At 46.2% G+C, this 16,140-nt stretch overlaps 1 protein-coding gene and 1 long non-coding RNA gene across 3 annotated transcripts in view; both read right to left on the reverse strand.

The window, feature by feature from the left end:
* The window catches only part of ahr2 (aryl hydrocarbon receptor 2), a 110,894-nt gene that overhangs the window by 30,959 nt on the left and 63,795 nt on the right, over nt 1-16,140 (reverse strand). The gene's annotated exons all lie outside the window — the stretch shown is intronic.
* LOC149982338 (uncharacterized) overlaps nt 581-16,140 on the reverse strand; it is a 41,773-nt gene continuing 26,213 nt past the window's right edge. The window contains exon 2 of the long non-coding RNA XR_016497137.1: nt 581-16,047. This is a non-coding gene — a long non-coding RNA (uncharacterized LOC149982338). The remainder of the gene's footprint in view (nt 16,048-16,140) is intronic.

Genomic DNA, 16,140 nt, shown 5'->3' on the forward strand with positions numbered 1-16,140 from the left:
TTAGACAGAGGAAGAGAGAGTTAGACAGAGGAAGAGAGAGTTAGACAGAGGAAGAGAGAGTTAGACAGAAGAAGAGAGAGTTAGACAGAGGAAGAGAGAGTTAGACAGAGGAAGAGAGAGTTAGACAGAGGAAGAGAGAGTTAGACAGAAGAAGAGAGAGTTAGACAGAGGAAGAGAGAGTTAGACAGAGGAAGAGAGAGTTAGACAGAAGAAGAGAGAGTTAGACAGAGGAAGAGAGAGTTAGACAGAAGAAGAGAGAGTTAGACAGAGGAAGAGAGAGTTAGACAGAGGAAGAGAGAGAAGAAGAAGAAGCCTGTACCAAAGATGAAGCACGGACGGAGGAGGAGGAAGAGGGAAGGAGACGGGGGAGAAGAGGGAAACGAGGAAGAAATACAAAAGGCAAGGGAGGAGTGAGGAAGGGATAAGTGGCATTGGAGATTGAGGTGGAGAGACACAGGGGGACAGCCCCGAATTTAAAATGGACTCAATTGAGATTTTGTGTCACTGGCCTACACAGAATCCCCCCCCCCCCCATAATGTCAAAGTGGAATTATGTTTTTTTTAATTTAAAAAAAAAATGTTCATAAATGACCAAAAAATTGAAAAGCTGAAATGTCTTGAGTCAATAAGTATTTGTCATGGCAAGCTTAAATGAGTTCAGGAGTAGAAATCTGCTCAACAAGTCACACAATCAATTGCATGAACTCACTCTGTGTGCAATAATAGTCATGGAATGATCTGTACGGTTCCTCAGTCGAGCTGTGAATTTCAAGCACCGACTCAACCACAAAGACCAGGGAGGTTACCCAATGCCTCGCAAAGAAGGGCACATATTGGTAGATGAGTAAAAATTTAAAAAAGCAGACATTGAATATCCCTTTAAGCATGGTGAACCCATCACGGAGTACCACTTTTCATATTTACAAGCATAGCTGCATCATATTATGGGTATGCTTGTCATTGGCCGAATCATAGGGAGTTTTTTGGAATAAAAATAAACTGAATAGAGCTAAGCAAAGGCAAAACCCTAGAGGAAAACCTGGTTCAGTCTGCTTTCCAGCAGACACTGGGAGATGAATTCACCTTTCAGCAGGACAATAACCTGAAACACAAGGCCAGATATACACTGGAGTTGCTTACCAAGACAACGTTGAATGTTCCTGAGTGGCCTAGTTACAATTTTGATTTAAAAATTGCTTGAAAATCTATGGCAAGACTTGAAAATGGCTGTCTAGCAGTGATCAACAATCAGCTTGACAGAGCTTGAATAATTTTATAAAGGATAATGTGCAAATATTGTACAATGCAGGTGTGCAAAGCTCTTGGAGACTTACCCAGAAAGTCTCACGGCTGTAATCGCTGCCAAAGGTGATTCTAGCATGTATTGACTCAGGGGTGTGAATACTTATGTAAATGAGATATTTCTGTATTTTATTTGCAATAGATTTGCAAACATTTCTAACATACCCACCTAGTAAAGCTAACCGGCCGTCTCCCCAATCCCCCTTTCCCCAGAAACAACCACTGTCAAAGGGCGTTTTTCTTTCAAGTCAAAATCTCAGGTCAAGCTATTAATATCTAGTGTTTACTTTCAACACTTTCGATAAGCCAACGGAACGTTTCTCAGCTCTAATGTCGCGTTTCTGGCAGCCGCTGAGTTAAACTGCGGCTCGTTTCCTATTCTAAATCACTTTGTGGCACGACACCGCACCGCAAGGCTACTCAGGTCAGACTCCCTCTTTCACTTTTTTCACTCTCTCTCTGTTTCTTCTCCCTCTACCGTCACTCAATTGTCTTTGCACCCCTCATTGCCTTTCATTCATTCTTGTCTCCCACTTTCTAGGCCTCTCTACCTTTGACACACCCTCTCTCTTTCTCTCTCTCCCTCTCTCTCCCTCTCTCTCTCTCTCTCTCTCTCTCTCTCTCTCTCTCTCTCTCCTGACCACTCGACCACAGGCTGAAGTGGAAAATGCAGCTTAAAGTAAGAGGACAATCTTATTCTTGGCAAGTGGCTCCTCCATTTGGTTCCCTGCTGATGTTAATTACTAAACTCCATATCCTTGTGTAACCAAACACTTCACCCTGATCCGCCCCTCCACCCCCCACCCACTTCCCCTCGCCGTTCCCCCTCCGACTCCCCCTCCTCTGTGCTCTCTCGCTCTCTCCCTTTCCCAATACTTCAACCTCGACTGCCAGGGTTGAAAGTTGGCATGCTTTCTCCTCACGCAAGGCGAAGGAAGGAAAGGCAAGGGGATCGGGCGGAGATGTACTGTGTACTCAATCTCACTCCCCAGTTAGACTCGGCACAGCTCCCACTCACCTGCACTCCACAACACACACACAAACGTGCCGACATGTACACACGCAGACATGTGCACGTCGCACAAGCACACAAACACGTGCACAGATGCACGCACAAATGAACTAACGACTTAACACACACAAGTTCCACTAGTCAACACAACCTCCTCAGCCTGCGTTACTGCATCAACACTCTTTACCACGAAACACCGTCCTTTCCATCACACACACTTTCACCCACGCTGCTCACTACTCAACAAAACCTGTGTGCACCTCACACACACACCTCACACTACTATAGCTGGCTCAACAAAACCTGTGTGCACCTCACACACACACCTCACACTACTATAGCTGGCTCAACAAAACCTGCGTGCACCTCACACACACACCTCACACTACTATAGCTGGCTCAACAAAATTGTCTCGCAGCCAACACACACACCGTAACCCGTCATCACACACACACACCCCAGAACACGAGACACACACATCTCTTCTCCCCTCCTCCTCCACCTCCCTGTTCTGCTGAGGAAGGCAGTTAGCAGTCAGCCAGCCAGCCAGTCAGCCAGCCAGCCAGACAGTCAGCCAGTCAGCCAGCCAGCCAGCCAGTCAGTCAGCCAGCCAGCCAGCCAGACAGCCAGCCAGCCAGCCAGCCAGCCAGTCAGCCATCCAACCAGCCAGTCAGCCAGTCAGCCAGCCAGCCAGCCAGCCAGTCAGCCAGCCAGCCAGCCAGCCAGCCAGACAGCCAGCCAGCCAGCCAGCCAGTCAGCCAGCCAGTCAGCCAGCCAGCCAGTCAGCCAGTCAGCCAGCCAGTAGGCCAGCCAGCCAGACAGCCAGCCAGTCAGCCAGTCAGCCAGCCAGACAGCCAGCCAGCCAGCCAGCCAGCCAGCCAGCAGCAGGTAGAGACACAAAGCCTCTCATTGTTCTAGGAGTTGGCTGAGGCCTGAGTGCTCATTCTTGGCTGCTTCTTAAAAACTGTAGAAAGACAGAAAAAAGTGGTGTGGGGGGGGTGATGAAGAATCTCAGGATTTCTCTCTCCCTCTCTCTCTGCCACTCCCTCCCTCTCGCTCTCTTTCAATTCAATTCAAGGGGCTTTATTGGCATGGGAAACACATGTTAACATTGCCAAAGCAAGTGAAGTAGGTAATATACAAAAGTGAAATAAACAATAAAAATGAACAGTAAACATTACACTCACAGAAGTTCCAAAATAATAAAGACATTACAAATGTCATATTGTGTATATATACAGTGTTGTAACAATGTGCAAATGGTTAAAGTACAAAAGGGAAAATAAATAAACATAAATATGGGTTGTATTTACAATGGTGTTTGTTCTTCACTGGTTGCCCTTTTCTTGTGGCAACAGGTCCCAAATCTTGCTGCTGTGGTATTTCACCCAGTAGAAATGGGAGTTTATCAGAATCGGGTTTGTTTTCAAATTATTTGTGGGTCCATGTAATCTGAGGGAAATATGTGTCTCTAATATGGTCATTCATTTGGCAGGAGGTTAGGAAGTGCAGCTCAGTTTCCACCTCATTTTGTGGGCAGTGTGCACATACTCTGTCTTCTCTTGAAAGCCAGGTCTGCCTTCTCAATAGCAAGGCTATGTGTAACAGTTTAGCTTTCGTCCGTCCCCTCGCCCCGACCCGGGCTCGAACCAGGGACAGTCACCCTCGAAGCATTGTTACCCATCGCGCCACAAAAGCCACAGCCCTTGCAGAGCAAGTGGAACAACTACTTCAAGGCCTCAGAGTGAGTGACGTCACCGATTGAAACGCTATTAGCGCGCACCACTGCTAACTAGCTAGCCATTTCACATCGGTTACATATGCTCACTGAGTCTTTACATACTCAAAGCTTTCCTTAAGTTTGGGTCAGTCCCAGTGGTCAGGTATTCTGCCACTGTGTACTCTCTGTTTAGGGGTCATTCTAATTGCTCAGTTCTTTTGCTAATTCTTTACAATGTGTCAAGTAATTCTCTTTTTGTTTTCTCATGATTTGGTTCAGTCTAATTGTGTTGCTGTCCTGGGGCTCTGTGGGGTCTGTTTGTGAACAGAGCCCCAGGATCAGGTGCTTAGGGGACTCTTCTACAGGTTCATCTCTCTGTAGGTGAGGACTTATTTTTAGGTGGTTGTAGAATTTAACGTCTCTTTTCTGGATTTTGATCATTAGCGGGTATTGGCCTAAATCTGCTCTGCATGCATTGTTTTGTGTTTTACGTTGTACAAGGATGATATTTTTTGCAGAATTCTGCATGCAGAGTCTTAATTTGGTGTTTGTCCCATTTTGTGAATTCTTGGTTGGTGAGCCGACCCCAGACCTCACAACCATAAAGGGCAATGGGTTCTATAACGGATTCAAGTATTTTTTAGCCATATCCTAATTGGTAGGTCGAATTGGATGTTCCTTTTGATGGCATAGAATGCCCTTATTGCCTTGTCTCTCAGATTGTTCACAGCCTTGCGGAAGTTACCCGTGGCGCCGATGTTTTTTAATTATATATTTTTTATTTCACCTTTATTTAATCAGGTAGGCCAGTTGAGAACAAGTTCCAATTTACAACTGCGACCTGGCCAAGATTAAGCAAAGCAGTGGGACAAAAAACAACAACACAGAGTTACACATGGAATAAACAAAAGTACAGTCAATAACACAATAGAAAAATCTATATACAATGTGTGCAAATGGAGTAAGTAAGGAGGTAAGGTAAGGCAAAAAATAGGCCATTTTGGCAAAGGTAGGCATAGTTCTTTGTGTGCTCTAGGGCAACTGTGTCTAGATGGAATTTGTATCTGTGGTCCTAGAGACTGGATATTTTTTGGAACACCATTATTTTGGTCTTACTGAGATTTACTGTCAGGGCCCAGGACAGAATCTGTGCAGAAGATCTATGTGCTGCTGTAGGCCCTCCTTGGTTGGTTACAGAAGTATCAGATCATCAGCAAACAGTAGACATTTGACTTCAGATTCTAGTAGGGTGAGACCGGGTGCTGCAGACATTTCTCGTGCCCTCGCCAATTCGTTGATATATATGTTGAAGAGGGTGGGGCTTACGCTGCATCCCCCTCACACCTCAACGCACCTGTGGGAAGAAATGTGTGTTTTTTGCCTATTTTAACTGCACACTTGTTGTTTGTGTACATGGATTTTATAATGTCATATGTTTTTCCCCCAACACCCTTTTCCATCAATTTGTACAGCAGACCCTCATGCCAAATTGAGTCGAAAGCTTTTTTGAAATCAACAAAGCAAGAGAAGACTTCGCCTTTGTTTTGGTTTGTTCGTTTGTCTATTAGGGTGTGCAGGGTGAATACATGGTCTGTCGTATGATAATTTGGTAAAATGAACATTTGACATTTGCTCAGTACATTGTTTTCACTGAGGAAATGTACAAGTCTGCTGTTAATGATAATGCAGAGGATTTTCTCAAGGTTGCTGTTGACGCATATCTCTATCTCTATCGCTCTCTCTTATTTGCAACCCAGCCAAGACAAACACACACTAGAACCTTGTATCACAACACTAACCCAGCCAGTCAGCCATCCATCCATCCATCCATCCATCCATCCATCCATCCATCCATCCATCCATCCATCTGTCACTTCTCCCTGGGCTTCATGGACAGACCACAACACTTCACATGTAACCAGTCTCACTCATATAACAGTATGAAGCATCACGCAACACCCTACTTCTTCCAGTCAGCCAAGAGGAGAATGTTTCTTTGGCTACGTCGATTGCCTACATAGTGCACAACTTTTTGCCAGAGCACTATTGCCCCTGGTCATAAGTAGTACACACTGAACTATGTAGGGAATGGAGTGCCATTTGGGACGCAGAAAATGTTTTCTTTATGCCACTGAGTCTCCTCTCTACCTCCAACCTGAAGGGTGTTTTCTTTATGTCACTGAGTCTCCTCTCTACCTCCAACCTGAAGGGTGTTTTCTTTGTCACTGAGTCTCCTCTCTACCTCCAACCTGAAGGGTGTTTTCTTTATGTCACTGAGTCTCCTCTACCTCCAACCTGAAGGGTGTTTTCTTTATGTCACTGAGTCTCCTCTCTACCTCCAACCTGAAGGGTGTTTTCTTTGTTACTGAGTCTCCTCTCTACCTCCAACCTGAAGGGTGTTTTCTTTATGTCACTGAGTCTCCTCTACCTCCAACCTGAAGGGTGTTTTCGTTATGTCACTGAGTCTCCTCTCTACCTCCAACCTGAAGGGTGTTTTCTTTGTTACTGAGTCTCCTCTCTACCTCCAACCTGAAGGGTGTTTTCTTTATGTCACTGAGTCTCCTCTACCTCCAACCTGAAGGGTGTTTTCTTTATGTCACTGAGTCTCCTCTCTACCTCCAACCTGAAGGGTGTTTTCTTTATGCCACTGAGTCTCCTCTACCTCCAACCTGAAGGGTGTTTTCTTTATGTCACTGAGTCTCCTCTACCTCCAACCTGAAGGGTGTTTTCGTTATGTCACTGAGTCTCCTCTCTACCTCCAACCTGAAGGGTGTTTTCTTTATGTCACTGAGTCTCCTCTCTACCTCCAACCTGAAGGGTGTTTTCTTTATGTCACTGAGTCTCCTCTCTACCTCCAACCTGAAGGGTGTTTTCTTTATGCCACTGAGTCTCCTCTCTACCTCCAACCTGAAGGGTGTTTTCTTTGTTACTGAGTCTCCTCTCTACCTCCAACCTGAAGGGTGTTTTCGTTATGTCACTGAGTCTCCTCTCTACCTCCAACCTGAAGGGTGTTTTCTTTGTTACTGAGTCTCCTCTCTACCTCCAACCTGAAGGGTGTTTTCTTTATGCCACTGAGTCTCCTCTACCTCCAACCTGAAGGGTGTTTTCTTTATGTCACTGAGTCTCCTCTACCTCCAACCTGAAGGGTGTTTTCTTTATGTCACTGAGTCTCCTCTCTACCTCCAACCTGAAGGGTGTTTTCTTTATGTCACTGAGTCTCCTCTCTACCTCCAACCTGAAGGGTGTTTTCTTTATGTCACTGAGTCTCCTCTCTACCTCCAACCTGAAGGGTGTTTTCTTTGTTACTGAGTCTCCTCTCTACCTCCAACCTGAAGGGTGTTTTCTTTATGTCACTGAGTCTCCTCTCTACCTCCAACCTGAAGGGTGTTTTCTTTATGTCACTGAGTCTCCTCTACCTCCAACCTGAAGGGTGTTTTCTTTATGTCACTGAGTCTCCTCTCTACCTCCAACCTGAAGGGTGTTTTCTTTATGTCACTGAGTCTCCTCTCTACCTCCAACCTGAAGGGTGTTTTCTTTATGTCACTGAGTCTCCTCTCTACCTCCAACCTGAAGGGTGTTTTCTTTATGTCACTGAGTCTCCTCTACCTCCAACCTGAAGGGTGCTTTCTTTGTCACTGAGTCTCCTCTCTACCTCCAACCTGAAGGGTGTTTTCTTTATGTCACTGAGTCTCCTCTCTACCTCCAACCTGAAGGGTGTTTTCTTTATGTCACTGAGTCTCCTCTACCTCCAACCTGAAGGGTGTTTTCTTTATGCCACTGAGTCTCCTCTCTACCTCCAACCTGAAGGGTGTTTTCTTTGTTACTGAGTCTCCTCTCTACCTCCAACCTGAAGGGTGTTTTCTTTATGTCACCGAGTCTCCTCTCTACCTCCAACCTGAAGGGTGTTTTCTTTATGTCACTGAGTCTCCTCTACCTCCAACCTGAAGGGTGTTTTCTTTATGCCACTGAGTCTCCTCTCTACCTCCAACCTGAAGGGTGTTTTCTTTATGTCACTGAGTCTCCTCTACCTCCAACCTGAAGGGTGTTTTCTTTATGTCACTGAGTCTCCTCTACCTCCAACCTGAAGGGTGTTTTCTTTATGTCACTGAGTCTCCTCTACCTCCAACCTGAAGGGTGTTTTCTTTGTCACTGAGTCTCCTCTACCTCCAACCTGAAGGGTGTTTTCTTTATGTCACTGAGTCTCCTCTACCTCCAACCTGAAGGGTGTTTTCTTTATGTCACTGAGTCTCCTCTCTACCTCCAACCTGAAGGGTGTTTTCTTTATGTCACTGAGTCTCCTCTACCTCCAACCTGAAGGGTGTTTCTTTGTCACTGAGTCTCCTCTCTACCTCCAACCTAAAGGGTGTTTTCTTTATGTCACTGAGTCTCCTCTCTACCTCCAACCTGAAGGGTGTTTTCTTTATGCCATTGAGTCTCCTCTACCTCCAACCTGAAGGGTGTTTTCTTTATGTCACTGAGTCTCCTCTCTACCTCCAACCTGAAGGGTGTTTTCTTTGTCACTGAGTCTCCTCTCTACCTCCAACCTGAAGGGTGTTTTCTTTATGCCACTGAGTCTCCTCTCTACCTCCAACCTGAAGGGTGTTTTCTTTATGTCACTGAGTCTCCTCTCTACCTCCAACCTGAAGGGTGTTTTCGTTATGTCACTGAGTCTCCTCTCTACCTCCAACCTGAAGGGTGTTTTCTTTGCCACTGAGTCTCCTCTCTACCTCCAACCTGAAGGGTGTTTTCTTTATGCCACTGAGTCTCCTCTACCTCCAACCTGAAGGGTGTTTTCTTTATGTCACTGAGTCTCCTCTCTACCTCCAACCTGAAGGGTGCTTTCTTTGTCACTGAGTCTCCTCTCTACCTCCAACCTGAAGGGTGTTTTCTTTATGCCACTGAGTCTCCTCTCTACCTCCAACCTGAAGGGTGTTTTCTTTGTCACTGAGTCTCCTCTCTACCTCCAACCTGAAGGGTGTTTTCTTTATGTCACTGAGTCTCCTCTACCTCCAACCTGAAGGGTGTTTTCTTTATGTCACTGAGTCTCCTCTCTACCTCCAACCTGAAGGGTGTTTTCTTTATGTCACTGAGTCTCCTCTCTACCTCCAACCTGAAGGGTGTTTTCTTTATGCCACTGAGTCTCCTCTACCTCCAACCTGAAGGGTGTTTTCGTTATGTCACTGAGTCTCCTCTCTACCTCCAACCTGAAGGGTGTTTTCTTTATGCCACTGAGTCTCCTCTCTACCTCCAACCTGAAGGGTGTTTTCTTTATGCCACTGAGTCTCCTCTCTACCTCCAACCTGAAGGGTGTTTTCTTTATGTCACTGAGTATCCTCTCTACCTCCAACCTGAAGGGTGTTTTCTTTATGTCACTGAGTCTCCTCTCTACTTCCAACCTGAAGGGTGTTTTCTTTATGCCACTGAGTCTCCTCTCTACCTCCAACCTGAAGGGTGTTTTCTTTATGTCACTGAGTCTCCTCTCTACCTCCAACCTGAAGGGTGTTTTCTTTATGTCACTGAGTCTCCTCTCTACCTCCAACCTGAAGGGTGTTTTCTTTATGCCACTGAGTCTCCTCTCTACCTCAAACCTGAAGGGTGTTTTCTTTGTCACTGAGTCTCCTCTCTACCTTCAACCTGAAGGGTGTTTTCTTTGTCACTGAGTCTCCTCTCTACCTCCAACCTGAAGGGTGTTTTCTTTATGCCACTGAGTCTCCTCTACCTCCAACCTGAAGGGTGTTTTCTTTGTCACTGAGTCTCCTCTACCTCCAACCTGAAGGGTGTTTTCTTTATGTCACTGAGTCTCCTCTACCTCCAACCTGAAGGGTGTTTTCTTTATGTCACTGAGTCTCCTCTCTACCTCCAACCTGAAGGGTGTTTTCTTTATGTCACTGAGTCTCCTCTACCTCCAACCTGAAGGGTGTTTTCTTTGTCACTGAGTCTCCTCTACCTCCAACCTGAAGGGTGTTTTCTTTATGTCACTGAGTCTCCTCTACCTCCAACCTGAAGGGTGTTTTCTTTATGTCACTGAGTCTCCTCTCTACCTCCAACCTGAAGGGTGTTTTCTTTATGCCACTGAGTCTCCTCTACCTCCAACCTGAAGGGTGTTTTCTTTATGTCACTGAGTCTCCTCTCTACCTCCAACCTGAAGGGTGTTTTCTTTGTCACTGAGTCTCCTCTCTACCTCCAACCTGAAGGGTGTTTTCTTTATGTCACTGAGTCTCCTCTCTACCTCCAACCTGAAGGGTGTTTTCTTTATGCCACTGAGTCTCCTCTCTACCTCCAACCTGAAGGGTGTTTTCTTTATGTCACTGAGTCTCCTCTCTACCTCCAACCTGAAGGGTGTTTTCGTTATGTCACTGAGTCTCCTCTCTACCTCCAACCTGAAGGGTGTTTTCTTTGCCACTGAGTCTCCTCTCTACCTCCAACCTGAAGGGTGTTTTCTTTATGCCACTGAGTCTCCTCTACCTCCAACCTGAAGGGTGTTTTCTTTATGTCACTGAGTCTCCTCTCTACCTCCAACCTGAAGGGTGCTTTCTTTGTCACTGAGTCTCCTCTCTACCTCCAACCTGAAGGGTGTTTTCTTTATGCCACTGAGTCTCCTCTCTACCTCCAACCTGAAGGGTGTTTTCTTTGTCACTGAGTCTCCTCTCTACCTCCAACCTGAAGGGTGTTTTCTTTATGTCACTGAGTCTCCTCTACCTCCAACCTGAAGGGTGTTTTCTTTATGTCACTGAGTCTCCTCTCTACCTCCAACCTGAAGGGTGTTTTCTTTATGTCACTGAGTCTCCTCTCTACCTCCAACCTGAAGGGTGTTTTCTTTATGCCACTGAGTCTCCTCTACCTCCAACCTGAAGGGTGTTTTCGTTATGTCACTGAGTCTCCTCTCTACCTCCAACCTGAAGGGTGTTTTCTTTATGCCACTGAGTCTCCTCTCTACCTCCAACCTGAAGGGTGTTTTCTTTATGCCACTGAGTCTCCTCTCTACCTCCAACCTGAAGGGTGTTTTCTTTATGTCACTGAGTATCCTCTCTACCTCCAACCTGAAGGGTGTTTTCTTTATGTCACTGAGTCTCCTCTCTACCTCCAACCTGAAGGGTGTTTTCTTTATGCCACTGAGTCTCCTCTCTACCTCCAACCTGAAGGGTGTTTTCTTTATGTCACTGAGTCTCCTCTCTACCTCCAACCTGAAGGGTGTTTTCTTTATGTCACTGAGTCTCCTCTCTACCTCCAACCTGAAGGGTGTTTTCTTTATGCCACTGAGTCTCCTCTCTACCTCAAACCTGAAGGGTGTTTTCTTTGTCACTGAGTCTCCTCTCTACCTTCAACCTGAAGGGTGTTTTCTTTGTCACTGAGTCTCCTCTCTACCTCCAACCTGAAGGGTGTTTTCTTTATGCCACTGAGTCTCCTCTACCTCCAACCTGAAGGGTGTTTTCTTTGTCACTGAGTCTCCTCTACCTCCAACCTGAAGGGTGTTTTCTTTATGTCACTGAGTCTCCTCTACCTCCAACCTGAAGGGTGTTTTCTTTATGTCACTGAGTCTCCTCTCTACCTCCAACCTGAAGGGTGTTTTCTTTATGTCACTGAGTCTCCTCTACCTCCAACCTGAAGGGTGTTTTCTTTGTCACTGAGTCTCCTCTCTACCTCCAACCTGAAGGGTGTTTTCGTTATGTCACTGAGTCTCCTCTCTACCTCCAACCTGAAGGGTGTTTTCTTTGCCACTGAGTCTCCTCTCTACCTCCAACCTGAAGGGTGTTTTCTTTATGCCACTGAGTCTCCTCTACCTCCAACCTGAAGGGTGTTTTCTTTATGTCACTGAGTCTCCTCTCTACCTCCAACCTGAAGGGTGCTTTCTTTGTCACTGAGTCTCCTCTCTACCTCCAACCTGAAGGGTGTTTTCTTTATGCCACTGAGTCTCCTCTCTACCTCCAACCTGAAGGGTGTTTTCTTTGTCACTGAGTCTCCTCTCTACCTCCAACCTGAAGGGTGTTTTCTTTATGTCACTGAGTCTCCTCTACCTCCAACCTGAAGGGTGTTTTCTTTATGTCACTGAGTCTCCTCTCTACCTCCAACCTGAAGGGTGTTTTCTTTATGTCACTGAGTCTCCTCTCTACCTCCAACCTGAAGGGTGTTTTCTTTATGCCACTGAGTCTCCTCTACCTCCAACCTGAAGGGTGTTTTCGTTATGTCACTGAGTCTCCTCTCTACCTCCAACCTGAAGGGTGTTTTCTTTATGCCACTGAGTCTCCTCTCTACCTCCAACCTGAAGGGTGTTTTCTTTATGCCACTGAGTCTCCTCTCTACCTCCAACCTGAAGGGTGTTTTCTTTATGTCACTGAGTATCCTCTCTACCTCCAACCTGAAGGGTGTTTTCTTTATGTCACTGAGTCTCCTCTCTACCTCCAACCTGAAGGGTGTTTTCTTTATGCCACTGAGTCTCCTCTCTACCTCCAACCTGAAGGGTGTTTTCTTTATGTCACTGAGTCTCCTCTCTACCTCCAACCTGAAGGGTGTTTTCTTTATGTCACTGAGTCTCCTCTCTACCTCCAACCTGAAGGGTGTTTTCTTTATGCCACTGAGTCTCCTCTCTACCTCAAACCTGAAGGGTGTTTTCTTTGTCACTGAGTCTCCTCTCTACCTTCAACCTGAAGGGTGTTTTCTTTGTCACTGAGTCTCCTCTCTACCTCCAACCTGAAGGGTGTTTTCTTTATGCCACTGAGTCTCCTCTACCTCCAACCTGAAGGGTGTTTTCTTTGTCACTGAGTCTCCTCTACCTCCAACCTGAAGGGTGTTTTCTTTATGTCACTGAGTCTCCTATACCTCCAACCTGAAGGGTGTTTTCTTTATGTCACTGAGTCTCCTCTCTACCTCCAACCTGAAGGGTGTTTTCTTTATGTCACTGAGTCTCCTCTACCTCCAACCTGAAGGGTGTTTTCTTTGTCACTGAGTCTCCTCTACCTCCAACCTGAAGGGTGTTTTCTTTATGTCACTGAGTCTCCTCTACCTCCAACCTGAAGGGTGTTTTCTTTATGTCACTGAGTCTCCTCTCTACCTCCAACCTGAAGGGTGTTTTCTTTATGCCACTGAGTCTCCTCTACCTCCAACCTGAAGGGTGTTTTCTTTATGTCACTGAGTCTCCTCTCTACCTCCAACCTGAAGGGTGTTTTCTTTGTCACTGAGTCTCCTCTCTACCTCCAACCTGAAGGGTGTTTTCTTTATGTCACTGAGTCTCCTCTCTACCTCCAACCTGAAGGGTGTTTTCTTTATGCCACTGAGTCTCCTCTCTACCTCCAACCTGAAGGGTGTTTTCTTTGTCACTGAGTCTCCTCTCTACCTTCAACCTGAAGGGTGTTTTCTTTGTCACTGAGTCTCCTCTCTACCTCCAACCTGAAGGGTGTTTTCTTTATGCCACTGAGTCTCCTCTACCTCCAACCTGAAGGGTGTTTTCTTTGTCACTGAGTCTCCTCTACCTCCAACCTGAAGGGTGTTTTCTTTATGTCACTGAGTCTCCTCTACCTCCAACCTGAAGGGTGTTTTCTTTATGTCACTGAGTCTCCTCTCTACCTCCAACCTGAAGGGTGTTTTCTTTATGTCACTGAGTCTCCTCTACCTCCAACCTGAAGGGTGTTTTCTTTGTCACTGAGTCTCCTCTACCTCCAACCTGAAGGGTGTTTTCTTTATGTCACTGAGTCTCCTCTACCTCCAACCTGAAGGGTGTTTTCTTTATGTCACTGAGTCTCCTCTCTACCTCCAACCTGAAGGGTGTTTTCTTTATGCCACTGAGTCTCCTCTACCTCCAACCTGAAGGGTGTTTTCTTTATGTCACTGAGTCTCCTCTCTACCTCCAACCTGAAGGGTGTTTTCTTTGTCACTGAGTCTCCTCTCTACCTCCAACCTGAAGGGTGTTTTCTTTATGCCACTGAGTCTCCTCTACCTCCAACCTGAAGAGTGTTTTCTTTATGTCACTGAGTCTCCTCTCTACCTCCAACCTGAAGGGTGCTTTCTTTGTCACTGAGTCTCCTCTCTACCTCCAACCTGAAGGGTGTTTTCTTTATGCCACTGAGTCTCCTCTCTACCTCCAACCTGAAGGGTGTTTTCTTTATAGCACTGAGTCTCCTCTACCTCCAACCTGAAGGGTGTTTTCTTTATGTCACTGAGTCTCCTCTCTACCTCCAACCTGAAGGGTGTTTTCTTTATGTCACTGAGTCTCCTCTCTACCTCCAATCTGAAGGGTGTTTTCTTTATGTCACTGAGTCTCCTCTCTACCTCCAACCTGAAGGGTGTTTTCGTTATGTCACTGAGTCTCCTCTCTACCTCCAACCTGAAGGGTGTTTTCTTTGTCACTGAGTCTCCTCTCTACCTCCAACCTGAAGGGTGTTTTCTTTATGCCACTGAGTCTCCTCTACCTCCAACCTGAAGGGTGTTTTCTTTATGTCACTGAGTCTCCTCTCTACCTCCAACCTGAAGGGTGCTTTCTTTGTCACTGAGTCTCCTCTCTACCTCCAACCTGAAGGGTGTTTTCTTTATGCCACTGAGTCTCCTCTCTACCTCCAACCTGAAGGGTGTTTTCTTTGTCACTGAGTCTCCTCTCTACCTCCAACCTGAAGGGTGTTTTCTTTATGCCACTGAGTCTCCTCTCTACCTCCAACCTGAAGGGTGTTTTCTTTATGTCACTGAGTCTCCTCTCTACCTCCAACCTGAAGGGTGTTTTCTTTATGCCACTGAGTCTCCTCTACCTCCAACCTGAAGGGTGTTTTCGTTATGTCACTGAGTCTCCTCTCTACCTCCAACCTGAAGGGTGTTTTCTTTATGCCACTGAGTCTCCTCTCTACCTCCAACCTGAAGGGTGTTTTCTTTATGCCACTGAGTCTCCTCTCTACCTCCAACCTGAAGGGTGTTTTCTTTATGTCACTGAGTATCCTCTCTACCTCCAACCTGAAGGGTGTTTTCTTTATGTCACTGAGTCTCCTCTCTACCTCCAACCTGAAGGGTGTTTTCTTTATGCCACTGAGTCTCCTCTCTACCTCCAACCTGAAGGGTGTTTTCTTTATGCCACTGAGTCTCCTCTCTACCTCCAACCTGAAGGGTGTTTTCTTTATGTCACTGAGTCTCCTCTCTACCTCCAACCTGAAGGGTGTTTTCTTTATGCCACTGAGTCTCCTCTCTACCTCCAACCTGAAGGGTGTTTTCTTTGTCACTGAGTCTCCTCTCTACCTCCAACCTGAAGGGTGTTTTCTTTATGCCACTGAGTCTCCTCTCTACCTCCAACCTGAAGGGTGTTTTCTTTATGTCACTGAGTCTCCTCTCTACCTCCAACCTGAAGGGTGTTTTCGTTATGTCACTGAGTCTCCTCTCTACCTCCAACCTGAAGGGTGTTTTCTTTATGTCACTGAGTCTCCTCTCTACCTCCAACCTGAAGGGTGTTTTCTTTATGTCACTGCGTCTCCTCTCTACCTCCAACCTGAAGGGTGTTTTCTTTATGTCACTGAGTCTCCTCTACCTCCAACCTGAAGGGTGTTTTCTTTGTCACTGAGTCTCCTCTCTACCTCCAACCTGAAGGGTGTTTTCTTTATGCCACTGAGTCTCCTCTACCTCCAACCTGAAGGGTGTTTTCTTTGTCACTGAGTCTCCTCTACCTCCAACCTGAAGGGTGTTTTCTTTATGTCACTGAGTCTCCTCTACCTCCAACCTGAAGGGTGTTTTCTTTATGTCACTGAGTCTCCTCTCTACCTCCAACCTGAAGGGTGTTTTCTTTATGTCACTGAGTCTCCTCTACCTCCAACCTGAAGGGTGTTTTCTTTGTCACTGAGTCTCCTCTACCTCCAACCTGAAGGGTGTTTTCTTTATGTCACTGAGTCTCCTCTACCTCCAACCTGAAGGGTGTTTTCTTTATGTCACTGAGTCTCCTCTCTACCTCCAACCTGAAGGGTGTTTTCTTTATGCCACTGAGTCTCCTCTACCTCCAACCTGAAGGGTGTTTTCTTTATGTCACTGAGTCTCCTCTCTACCTCCAACCTGAAGGGTGTTTTCTTTGTCACTGAGTCTCCTCTCTACCTCCAACCTGAAGGGTGTTTTCTTTATGTCACTGAGTCTCCTCTCTACCTCCAA

The sequence above is a fragment of the Oncorhynchus mykiss genome, chromosome 7, assembly GCF_057628025.1.
Source record: "Oncorhynchus mykiss isolate SJ-2025 chromosome 7, ASM5762802v1, whole genome shotgun sequence".
Classification (NCBI taxonomy): Eukaryota; Metazoa; Chordata; class Actinopteri; order Salmoniformes; family Salmonidae; genus Oncorhynchus; species Oncorhynchus mykiss.